We start from the raw sequence: 12,761 nt of genomic DNA on the forward strand, positions 1-12,761 counted from the left end.
GGAGTGTGGATGACACATACAACATCTTCCTAAACATCTTGCATTTGTATCACGTCTTGTAGTCCAACTTTATCCCAATTAACACTCCTCAGAGGGAGTCCCAGCACATTGCCAAATAGCACGAAGTACAAACATAGGAGGTCCTCCCACGGCTGACTGCCGCTACCTCACTGCGGCTCTCCTACACCTTGGGGATTGGCCCCTCGATGCATCGCTAAACATATATAACACATCATCGCACATATTTCCACTCAAGGTACCAATTGATCGTATCCAGGAATGTACCATACCTCACTTTACTTTCCCCTAGACCCAACGCCTAGCCTACAGCTTGGACAACTTTACTCACTCAACGTTGGTCATGTTCCTCTAGAAAGCAATTGCCATGCATCCAGGAGGTATTGTTTGATACTTTTTATCATTTTATGCTTCATGCAAATTGTGAATGTCCATGTGCTCAAACAATTAAGAAAATCAGCATTGTGCTTAGTGCAAAAGCATTCTTTCAATGAATTTGACTATTGCTCGTATGCGGCGTTGCATGAACCTAGCACCGAGAAACTCTCGTGCTACTAGGTTCTTAATTTTTAATTATCGACCAACCTAAATGGTATGCATAGAAACCAGCAAGCTTTTCATCATTTCATTCAGTATTTAAACACCTTTTATACACTCTACCCCCTCACCCGTTTAGGTTGTGCATCGTTGATCGGTTTAGGGTTCATTTTTCATATTTTTATTATATGAAAAGCAATACAAACTCACTAAAACATAAAGTTAGGGCTGAACTAAGGTTAAAACTCATACTTCAGACCCCCCCATACATCCACAAATATGAATCTTATTTTTCCTTAATTTTCGGCACTCAAAATCCATTTTTTCCCTATTTTTTCCATTTTCTCTATTTTTCTTATATTTTTTGCAATATTAAATGACTGAAAATACAAAATGAGTTGTGGGCTGTGGCCCTTATGTTCATTTGTAGCAAAAACATAAGTTTAGTTGGTGTGTCTTATTGTATTTTCCATTGATATATCAAAAATACCCAATTTCTCCATATTTCACGTGTTTTACGGGTTTTACACTGTTAATTTCATCCACAACACTTATGATTTTCTGATTTTCTAATCATAAACAGTTGGAAGACATTGCAGAAAACATTATAATGCATAATCATCCCATGGGAACAAGTATTCATGAAGCAAATTGCATAAAACATCAATTTCCTTTGTAAAAATGAGATTACCGTTCTTTGCGGGTTGCGGGTTTTTATATGCCATATCTCGGGACTGATTTCCAGCCACCATTAATGCTCATGATAGTCCACAATCAGCAATCTTTCTTCCTCTTGAACCACGGAGCAATCCGGTCTTCATTAGACAAGCATTCGCCATCCATTCTTCTTCTTCTTCTTCACCACATGAATCTGCCTTTAGGGGAGAGAGAAAGACTGAAATCAGAATTCTTCATAGAGACCACCAGTTCTCGGGCGAGAGGCGGCGATATGATTGGCATCCAAGAGGGAAGCAAGGGCAATGATCAGTGATGTGGGTTGCATTGAGGCTGAAGATTGCCTCCTCCCATCCATGGCGCATTTTTCGGCGCTTGTTGATGGCGCCTTCTTCTCCTCTCTCTCCATGATTTCCTCTCTTCTATTTGCATGTCTTTTGGTTGGGGGGTTAAAATTTCCCCAAAGGGCACCCCCCCTTTTGTCCATGTTGTGGCCACCCTTTCAAATCTTGACCATATCTTGGCCATTTCCCCGTCTGGACTCGGAATTGAGCTTTGAAAAATCCTGAGCATTCGGCTCGGCATCCTGCATTGGCCGGTAACTCGTGTCAACCCGCACGACAGTCTGAAAAATTATGAAAAATCAACAAATGTCGCTCGGGCGCCTTTAAAACACTTTGGCGCTTAAAATCGTACTAGATCGAGCCGCCGCCTTCGGCATTGAATATTTTTCCCTTGATATTCGTAATTTTTAGCTATTTTTAGGCATTTCTTGACACCAAAATTCCACTCTCATTGGCGACCACGGGATAGGGCGACTTAGCCCGTTGAATCCCACGATTGATCTACACAAAAACAACCAAAGGAAGCATCAAGCTGATACAAAATAAATACATACTAAACATAGCACAATGCTCATCCTACCCCCTGACAAAACCAAGGTATGACATCCACAAGGAGTAGGCCTAGCATAATCTGATAGAAGATTCGAAGCTAGTCACTATCCAACTGCTCCAACACAACCAAACTAAAAAGAACTGTCAAAGAGGTTGCCCTAAGTGGTGGTCCGAACTACCTATCTAACTAAGGACAACACAACTAGGAGTTCCTACTAGGCGAGGACTCCTATAGCCTGATTAAGAAGTATTTGCTTGTAGCACATTTCTGCTTTTAGGGTTTTATTTTATTGACATACTCAGGTATGTAAAAAGGAGGGAGCTGAGCGTAGTGACCCAAGGAGAACAGGGCATCGGCCTCAGGTCCTGTCTCGGTACCCAAGAACCTACCAAGCCCTCACAAGGCGACACTTAATCCTTTTTTGACGCTCACTTTTATTTTCGCTCCAACCTTCCTTCATTTCTTTTTCCAGCAAGAAGCCACCCCTAGGAAGACAAGGCATCGGCCCCGGGTCTGACTCATCCCCAGGAACCTACCAGGCCTTCGCAAGGCGATGATCAACCGCTCATAAATTTTTCTTTCTTTTCTTTTATTTGATAGGGGTTAGAACCCCTTTTTACACACCTTTGTATTTATTTATTTTCTTTAAGATATTCAGGGTTTCTTTCCCTTTATCCTCATTTTTCCTTTTTTTTCGGCAGGCTTCTCTAACTGCCTCACAACTAACAAGAACTCCTAGAATGCCTGCCTAGCAGGCTGGCAGAACAGGGTCACTAGGACTTCCGTCGAAAACAGGTCTTTTGATGCTTGACAATGTCTTTACAGGAGGCAACAACTACGCAGACCTCCCTCAAACATACTAAACCAAAACCCGGGACTACATGCTTGGGACGCCGGGGTCCCCAAACGAAAAAACCCTTAACAAGTACTCATCCACATATAACATAACAACCACAGTGCTCATAAAGAAAATATATCACCTGGATAGGGCCACAAGAAGCGTCGATGCCGCGACAAAGGCTCCCTCCAGCTCCACGGAATCTGTCAAGCACAGGACTCAAACAAAAAACCATTAACTGCACCCGCACTAAACTGACAACTGGCCCTCGTGGCCTAATGAAATAAAGCATTTCACCACAAAACTAAATCAGCCCTCTTGGCCTAACGAGATAAAACAGAATAACACCTGCACATCCTTCCCTGGAATAGCACAGATGTACACGAATAGGCTCCTTTCCAAGGAGGAAAAACAGGCTCGTAGCTCGAAACTAAATGCATAAGGTTATGACCCATCCCTCCTGCATAGATAGCAAGAGGCGTACGCATAACATGCCGTCTAACTAACCTATGGGTCCCAGATAATAATGGTAGATTGGTCTCGGCTACTCTTTGCATCACCCATATCAACCATCGTCTGCCATATATTGCATGCTCTGATAACATACCCCACAAGCGACCGGGTCCTATTTCATCATTGATCACAATATCCAGACTAGGACCACAATTAAAGAAGAGGTCTTCTTCATAAGCAAGATTTGCCAATGAGTCCAGAAACTGATTCTAGTAACATGGAATCAACTGAAAAGACACTCTCTCAAACTCCTCTAGTAGGGTCATAGCAGTCCGATGATACATACAAAGAATGGGATTCCGCACTGTGTATGTCCCATCTAGCTGATTCAGGATCAACTGGGAATCCCCTTTTACTAACAATCGACGAATACCACCTTGTTTGGCAATATGCAGTCCCATAATCAAGGCTTTATACTCCGCCATATTGTTAGTGAATCCTACCCCAAGATAAGCAGCTAACTTCATCGTAACTCTACGTCGGGGGTCTCAGATTACTACTCCAACACTCCCTTTCTTTTTAGGGCCCCTGGACGCTCCGTCAAAGTATAATGTATACGTCCACAATGGGTTTACACAACTGGCCATCAGGAACTCCTCTATTCGTAATTATGGTAATCAAAGTTTAGCATATTGAGAGGATGAACTGACGGCTCCATCCCACCTTCTTCATTGAACTCAACAGGGATACTTGTCAAGAATCATAAACAGTGATGGCAGAAGACTTTAATCTCCCACACAAAGGTTCCGTCTTCTTGTTCAATCACCTTATATCCTTTGCTCCACCAGATGAGTTTCCCCTAATGGTATCTTTGCTCCAGATATGGGTGCTCCAAATAAGGGATTAACCGACCCATCAACCAGCAGGTCTCATATCATTCCTAGCACGGACCTGCAATGCATTTCTCTATATATTAGCATACTTAGAAGTAATAAGGTTTAATCTTATTAAGATTAATCTTATTCTTATACTCTACTCCCTATAAGTCAGCTAATAGGGATTTAGACCTGTTCTTCCCTAGCCTAACAATCTTGTAGGGGCCATCCCATTTAGGTTCCAGCTTCCCTGGAAACAACTCCCTACGCGCATCATAATACAAAACCAGTTGTCCTTTCTTAAAGGTATACTTCTTCGCTTTCAGGTTATGTAACTGTTTCATGCGACGTTTAGCCACCTCTTGATGTAACAGGCTTTGCAGCTTAATTTCATCTAGGTGTGCTAAGGTTGTAAATCGCTCTAATAGGGCATCCTCATTACCCAAAGAATGGTTTATTGCGAATCTAATGGTCGGAAACTCAATTTCTAAGGGTAAAATGCACTCTTTACCATAAACTAGTTTGAACGGCGTGTGGCCAGTGGCTCGCTTGAACGTGGTATTATATGCCCATACTGCCACATACAGCTTCTTATCCCAGTCGCGTTTCTTTTCTGATACGACTTTCGATAGGATACCCACAAGCTGCTTGTTGGTACTTTCAACCTGCCCATTTGCCTGTAGATTATAAGGAGTCGTTTTGTTGTGCTTGATTTGCCAAGCCTCAATCAAGCTTTTAATCACCTTGTTCAGGAAATGGGTTCCACGGTCCGACACCAATTCTCTCGGGGGACCAAAATGGCATATTATCTGCTCTAAAAGGAAACTAGTAGTTTCTTTAGCATCATCTTTCCTTGTTGCACATGCTTTTGACCACTTTGTAAAGTAGTCAGTTGCTACAATAGTATACCTCTTTTGCGCAGTCGATGACGGAGTAATAGGACCCACAAAGTCCATTCCCCACTTCTCAAATGGAAGTATCGCCATAATAGGGGGTGAGTGGTCTTTTCCTATTCTCTCGACTATCATGTCGTTGACAAATATCGCATCTCTTAACATACACAAATGCATCCTGAAAGATGGCAGGCCACCAGTAACCTGCTCTTAAAGCCTTTTGTGTTGTAAGCCGTCCAGCAAAATGACCTCCGCAAGCGGAATCATGGCACTCTTCCAAAATGAATGGCACCTCGTCAGGCATCACACATTGGCGATAGATGTCATCAACCCCTTGCCGATATAATGTACCTGCGATCAAGGCAAACTTTAACGCCTGCTGCTTAATTTTCCTTCTCTCAGCTTTAGATAGTTTGGATCTAGCCTCTCCTGTCGATAAATAATGCGTTATTGTAGCATACCAGGAGGGAATAGACGTCGTATCTATCTTAAATAACAACTCCATGTCACTACCTTCAGCCACACATTCTTTCGGCTCCCCAAAGTCCACAAGACATTCCATGATGCCTTGCAACCTTGGTGGCTTACTCCTGATCTCATAATCAAACTCCTGCAAAGTGATTAACCACTTTGCTAGACGATCAGGCGACTGCAGCTTATTCATCAATAATCGAAGTCCCTCCGCCTTCGTATAAAGCACAACTTTCTCATGCCTGAATTTCTTGGTCCCAAAGACCATCGCCAGACACAACTTCTCCATGTAGGTATAATTGATCTTCGAAATGCCCAATTTCCGACTAGCAAAGGCTATCGGATAATACCACTTTTCTTCCCAAATTTGGGCTAAACAGCAGCCTATACTATGCATGGTGGCTGTGCTGAAAATATATAGAACACCTCACCTCTTTTAGGTGCTTTTAAAATGGGAGCTCTTGCTAGCTCCTGTTTCACATCCTCGAAAGCTACCTTACAAGGGTCACTCCATACAAACAAACAACTAAAGGTCAATAGATTTGTAAGCGGCAACGTTCTTTCGGCCAAGGCGTTTATGAATCTATGGTAATAACCAACTGAAGACAGGAAGCTATGAACTTCTTTCGGAGTGCGTGGTGGACCCATGGCAACTATGACTTTGACCTTCTCGGGATTTGTCGCAATTTCTACCGAACTAACCACATGGCCCAGCAAGAGCCCATAAGGTACACCAAAAACACACTTCCGTGGGTTTAGAGCGATATAAAATTGTCTGCAGCGCTCAAAGCATTTTCTTAAAATGATCAACTGCCTTTCCCTCACGGTGGCGACCCCTAAGTCATCAATAAACACCTTCAACTCTTCAGGGGATATGTCACCGAATGTCTTATCTGCTGTTCATTGCCACGAACCAGGCACATTGCATAAACCAAAGGCCATCACATAGTACGCAAAAGTACCAAAGACAGTAATAAAAGTTGTTTTCAACTTGTCCTCTTCTGCAATTGCCATCTGGTTATATCCTGCAAAGCAATCCATAAACGAATATATCTCCCTACTAGCTAATTGATCCAAAATCTGGTCAATAAATGGAAGGTAGTAGTCCTTAACTGTCTGCTTATTCAGCTCTCTAAAATATACACATAATCGGATTTGATTATTTTTCTTCTTTCTGATCACAACTGGCGAACACCATTCCGTGTGCTGCACAGGAAAAATCAAACCCACTTTCCGAAGCTTCTGTAACTCCTCAAACAGCCCGTCCCTCAGTTCGAAAGGCATACGCCTTACTTTTTGACGCACAGGATGACTGCCCTCTTTTACAGGAATAGTATGAACAGCCAGGTTGGGAGGAATGCCTCTCAGCTCATCATAACTCCAGGCAAAGATATCGCGGAATTCTTAAATTAGGGACACATAATCCTCCCTTTCTGCTGAACTGAGCATAGAACCTAATTTGATTGGTCGTGACTCATCAGGCGTACCAAGGTCTAGCTCGATAACATCTGCATCTCTTATACGATCTTGGGCCTCTATCGGCTCGTTCAAAGTGATCTAATAGATGTCTTCCGTGGTGGATCCCTCTTTGGACTCATCACTCGATGATGTCTCACTGGCGGATAAATCCTCTAATGTCTCCAATTCTGTGGAAGATAGAGGAACTCTCTCACTTTGCGAGGACTCAGGATAGGCATCAATCACCATGCACTGAGCACCTCTGCCGAATATCAGTCGACCGGCGGGTATATGTACTTGGCAGTCCGCTTGCAAGATCCAAGGCCGTACAAGTAATACTTGGTAACTTGGACGCCCTGCAAAACGAATCACCCTAAAGTCCAACAGGCATTCTACATTTGCAACAGTGACATGGACCTTAGTAATACAACCTTTCGGCTGTCTCAAACTATCATCCGCCATTCTGAGAATTGTGGAGGTATCTTTCTGGATTGCAAGACCCAATCTTTCCATCAATTGAGAACTCATAATGTTAACAGATATCGACAATGGCATAATCTACTAATATCCCATCGACATAGGCTGCAACCCTTGGGCAATGCTTCTCAGCATGCTCGAACCAGTCATCACCAACTCGCGCAATACCCAAAGATTCTACGATATACCCGGTACGCAAGATCTTTCTAAATTCCTTGCATACTCCTGGGGAAAGCTTAATAAGCTGTAAAAGGTTCACATTCGGCTTGACTTTGCAAAGAGAGCTCGCCAAATCGAATTCATGATAGTTCAGTAGAATTCGCTTTTCACGCCAAACCATCTGCTCTTTAGGTCGCTGAACCGGCTTTATTGCTTCTTTCTTAACTTTCACCTTCTTCCTCGGTGGTTCCTTATCCTTCTTAAAATCGGCTTTACTTTCCACGGGCTTCAGAGGTCCCCCTTCCATGGCAGGATCCAGAACTTGCATTCCTTTGTCGCCCTGTTTAGGGTTTCCGTACAGGCTTATCCTTATCGGCCTCTCTACCCTTTTGACCTCTTGTAAGGACAGCTCGCAGATTAGAGGTTTCAGCATCATTAACGCGCACAGCCTCAATCAAACTAACCCCACTACCACTAGGCAGCTCCTCCATTGTAGTCTTTGGTCGTTGGAGTATTTGTTTAGGCCCGTCTTCTCGCTGGGAATCATTTCCTTGTGCACGATGATTAACAGGCCCTGGTTGCCGACTACCTCGCTGGAGGGAACTAATCTTACTCCAACAAGTGGTTGCTAAATTGTCGGATTTTCCACAGATGTCGCACTTGACATTCTCGAGATCTGTCGCACTTCCTACCGAACTGACCACATGGCCCAGCAAGAGCCCATAAGGTACACCAAAAACACATTTCCGTGGGTTTAGAGCGATACAAAATTGTCTGCAGCGCTCAAAGCATTTTCTTAAAATGATCAACTGCCTTTCCCTCACGGTGGCGACCCCTAAGTCATCAATAAACACCTTCAACACTTCAGGGGATATGTCACCGAATGTATTATCTGCTGTTCATTGCCACGAACCAGGCACATTGCATAAACCAAAGGCCATCACATGGTACACAAAAGTACCAAAGACAGTAATAAAAGTTATTTTCAACTTGTCCTCTTCTGCAATTGCCATCTGGTTATATCCTGCAAAGCAATCCATAAACGAATATATCTCCCTACCCGCTAATTGATCCAAAATCTAGTCAATAAACAGCAACGGGTAGTAATCCTTAACTGTCTGCTTATTCAGCTCTCTAAAATCTACACATAATCGGATGCATATATACTATAGTATTAATAATTTTGGCCCAACCATATTTAAAAGATCCCTTTTTCTTAAGCATACACCTTTTTATTTCCACAATGGTGTGATCTGATGTTCAACAATACCATTCTATTGAGGTTTATGAGGTGTCATTAATTGATACTTGATTCCTTTAGTCTTGCAAAAGTCTTCAAACTCCTTTGAGAGTTACTCACCACCACTATCTATTCTAAATTTTATCACACTTTTTCTATTTCACACTACATTAGGGAATTTGGAAATTCTCATATAGTTTGGGAATTCCCTATATATAGTTAATATTTGGCCACATGATCAAATCTTGTCCCCTTGAAAGTGGACTCTATCCTAATTACTATATAGGTTGTCTTTCCAAGTCCCATTTTGAAGCATGGGTTAATATTTAGCCACATGGCCAAATCTTTACCCCTCATTTGAAAGTGGGACTTGGGAGATTCCCAAATTCTCTAATATGGTGCTATTTTATTCTCAATAAGTTTTGGCCATTCTTTAAACTCATCAAAATCTTGATCATTATCATGAAGTACAGTCACATTTTCCTAGTATAGCCACATCAATCAAAATAAAATAAGAAGATCCTACCAAGGTTTGTGTAGGAATCTTGCCACACAAGCTAGCATGGACCAACTCTAGAGGATTCTTTCCTCTATCCTTCTTTTATTGTGGAAATTCCTTTCTTTGTTGCTTGGTCTCATCATACAAGCTTCACATAGTTTCTTCATTTTAGTCAACACATGTAGATGAGCAACCATATCTTGCTTATGCATCTCCTTTAATACTACAAATCCAATGTGACCAAATCTTTCATGGTAAATTTTTATTCTACCCACTCTAGTGGTGCTTGTAAGGGCACTTAGCTCATACGAGTTGTTCCTTCTTTCTTCTTTTCCAAAAATTACATTAACACTATTAAGAATGGTTGCATTTGTGTGGAATATAAAAAATATTTGAAAGCTTTTTGACTTCACCACTTGCAACAACAAAGGAAATAGTATATTTTTCCTCATAGGTGTTTCCAACCATCACATTGATGGATTCTTATAGAGGCTACATAGAATTATACAAACCTTTCTTGTTGCTAATGTGATGGGATGCACCATTATCTAATACCCATGAGTTACTGATAGATGCTTCTTGCACCAAGAGACACACTTTGTTAATAGTTGTCATGAATAACTCTAGTTGTACTTTAGCTATATTGGCTATCTCCTTTCCTTTACTTTTCATGATGTCATTCTTTTCATCTACCTTCTTGAGATACAAGTTCTAAAAGTTATCAAAGATATGGAATCCTATGATTCTTTTGATATTTGGTAGAGTTTCTCTTCTTTAGTATTATTTTATATTCTAATGGCCAAATGGGTGAGGGTCTCCTAGGTATTGCTTACCGTCATGAGGTTCTATTTTGCGACTAAAGTGAGGATGAGTGGAGTGTATGTGTGTTACATTGTATGTATTTAGACAATGACAACTAGGTATTTAATCCTTAAAGTTGAAGCCCCTCTCCACTAATAGGCTAGCGGATGAGGAGAAACATGAGCAGGATGGATTTATACTAGCAATAGTGGATGCAGAGAAACATGTGTACTAGATGTTGACTAAAAAGGGTTGCATCTTCCAAGATTCATCTAGAAAGGAAGTTGTGAGCTACCTCCATACCATAGTACATACTAACTATAGGGATTGATTTATAGCCTTCACATACCAAATCATAGTTTTACTCTAGGAAACCATCATTGATGTGCATATGGGGTACCCTAATCTTGAGTATATGAGGTTCAAAAAGCACTCACACAAGAAAAGATCTAAAAAGTTGTGTAGAATAAGAGGGCCTTGATTAAAAAGAGACTAGTAGAAAACAAGAGGGTATAGTAGGACTTGAGTCTTGTACAAATGTTGATCTACACATGTTGATAAGTGGAAAGAAGCATTAAGAAGTGTGGAGTCTGGGATCTTCAACCAATAGCAAAGAGAGGTACAAGAAATCTAGACAGACCAATATAGATAGTCAAATCTTAGACTAGAAGGCACTGATACATCTCTTCTTAGTTTTATATGTGCTTAATATTATGATTAATTATTTTTAATACTCGTGTTGTCTTTTTTTGTATGTTTTGAACCAACATCCCACCAATTACACAAGATAATGTGTAAGCATAACCATTGTAAGTTCAATACATGGATGCACTTGTATGAGGAGGGCATCATCATGGAGTAGATGTGGCATGACAACATAGCAAGTCAATTTTGTTAAGTCATTTATTTTGTCAAATGCATTGGAGCTTCTTTGTTGTTTCTTGTTTTTGACCCATATCTATGGGAATAGCAAGGTAATGAGGTGGGCCAAGAGGAGGAGAACCAACAAGAGGGCAATGAGGATGATGAGGGGGGAGGGGATGACGATGATACCTCTTTGAAAAAGTTATGAATAATTTATATAGTACAGTCAGTACCTAGTTTATTTAATACTACAAACCATAATATGTGACTTTGAGCTAATTTAAATATGTTAGTTATACTTACATGTAATATTTTCTATAATACAAGCTAGACTTGGTGGCTTGAAATTCATGTATACAATCATCAATATACTTCTTGCATACGCACATGTGCACACGCACACATACACATGCACACACACATAGATGGGATTGTTTTAGAATTTGTTGTGAAATTTTAGACTCATTTTGCGACTTGAAAGTAAAGTTTTTTAAAATGAGCTAGTGGTTGCCAAAATGCATAGTATTTTACATGCAATTTTACAAACTAGTAGCTTCTTAGTCTTAAAATTACACTTAAAATGCTTGAATTTAGACATGAATGACTTGGCATGACCCTAAGATCACTTGTATATGTGATTGTAAGTTCTTTTAAATTCATAAAACGTGTCTATTTGGCCATTTACAAGGTTGCAACACACACACACACACACACACACACACACACACACACACACACACACACACACACACACACACACACACACACACACACACACACACACACACACACACACACACACACACACACACACACACACACACACACACACACACACACACACACACACACACACACACACACACACACACACACACACACACACACACACACACACACACACACACACACACACACACACACAACTTGAAAACTAACATGACCCATACACATACAAACATGTATACAAAAGTTTAATGAATACATAATATATATGAATAAGGTGCATGTGAATGCTTGATAAAATCAAATAATACTACTCTCAATTTTAAAAACGCTAATGCACTTGAATACAAAAAAGAAAGCAAAAGGGCTATTTGAAATATCTAGAACATTCAAACAATGTGCCACCACTTGCACATGTGTGCACATGCAAATATCGAACTCATGGAGTAAAACTCTATGCATATGTACATCATAATTTTAATTCTAATAATTATATGTTATAGTCACTTTTGTCAATGTACCTCCACTTACACATGTACACATATGCAAATATCAAACTTATGGAGTAAGTATCTATGCATATGCACATATCTATTTTGTAGAGCAAATCTCTTGGTTTGGCTAATTTACATCTTAATAAATACAATAAATGTGAAAATTCCAAAAGATAGTAAAATGGAGACATCATTTCACTTCATAATCAAAACTTAATGTTGCTTGGGAAAGCTTTTATGTGTTATCCATTTAAGGGCCAAAGTGTTTATTCACTTTGCATATATACTAGATATTAAGAATCTAGAGTTTGCTACATGAATTTCCACTCTAGGCATAATGAATCATAGTGGTGAGACTACTCTTTTGCCTTCAACAAGGTAGTGAA

This window comes from Lygodium microphyllum, chromosome 15, assembly GCF_053477565.2.
Source record: "Lygodium microphyllum isolate KBCC chromosome 15, Lygodium_microphyllum_v1.1.10, whole genome shotgun sequence".
NCBI lineage: Eukaryota > Viridiplantae > Streptophyta > Polypodiopsida > Schizaeales > Lygodiaceae > Lygodium > Lygodium microphyllum.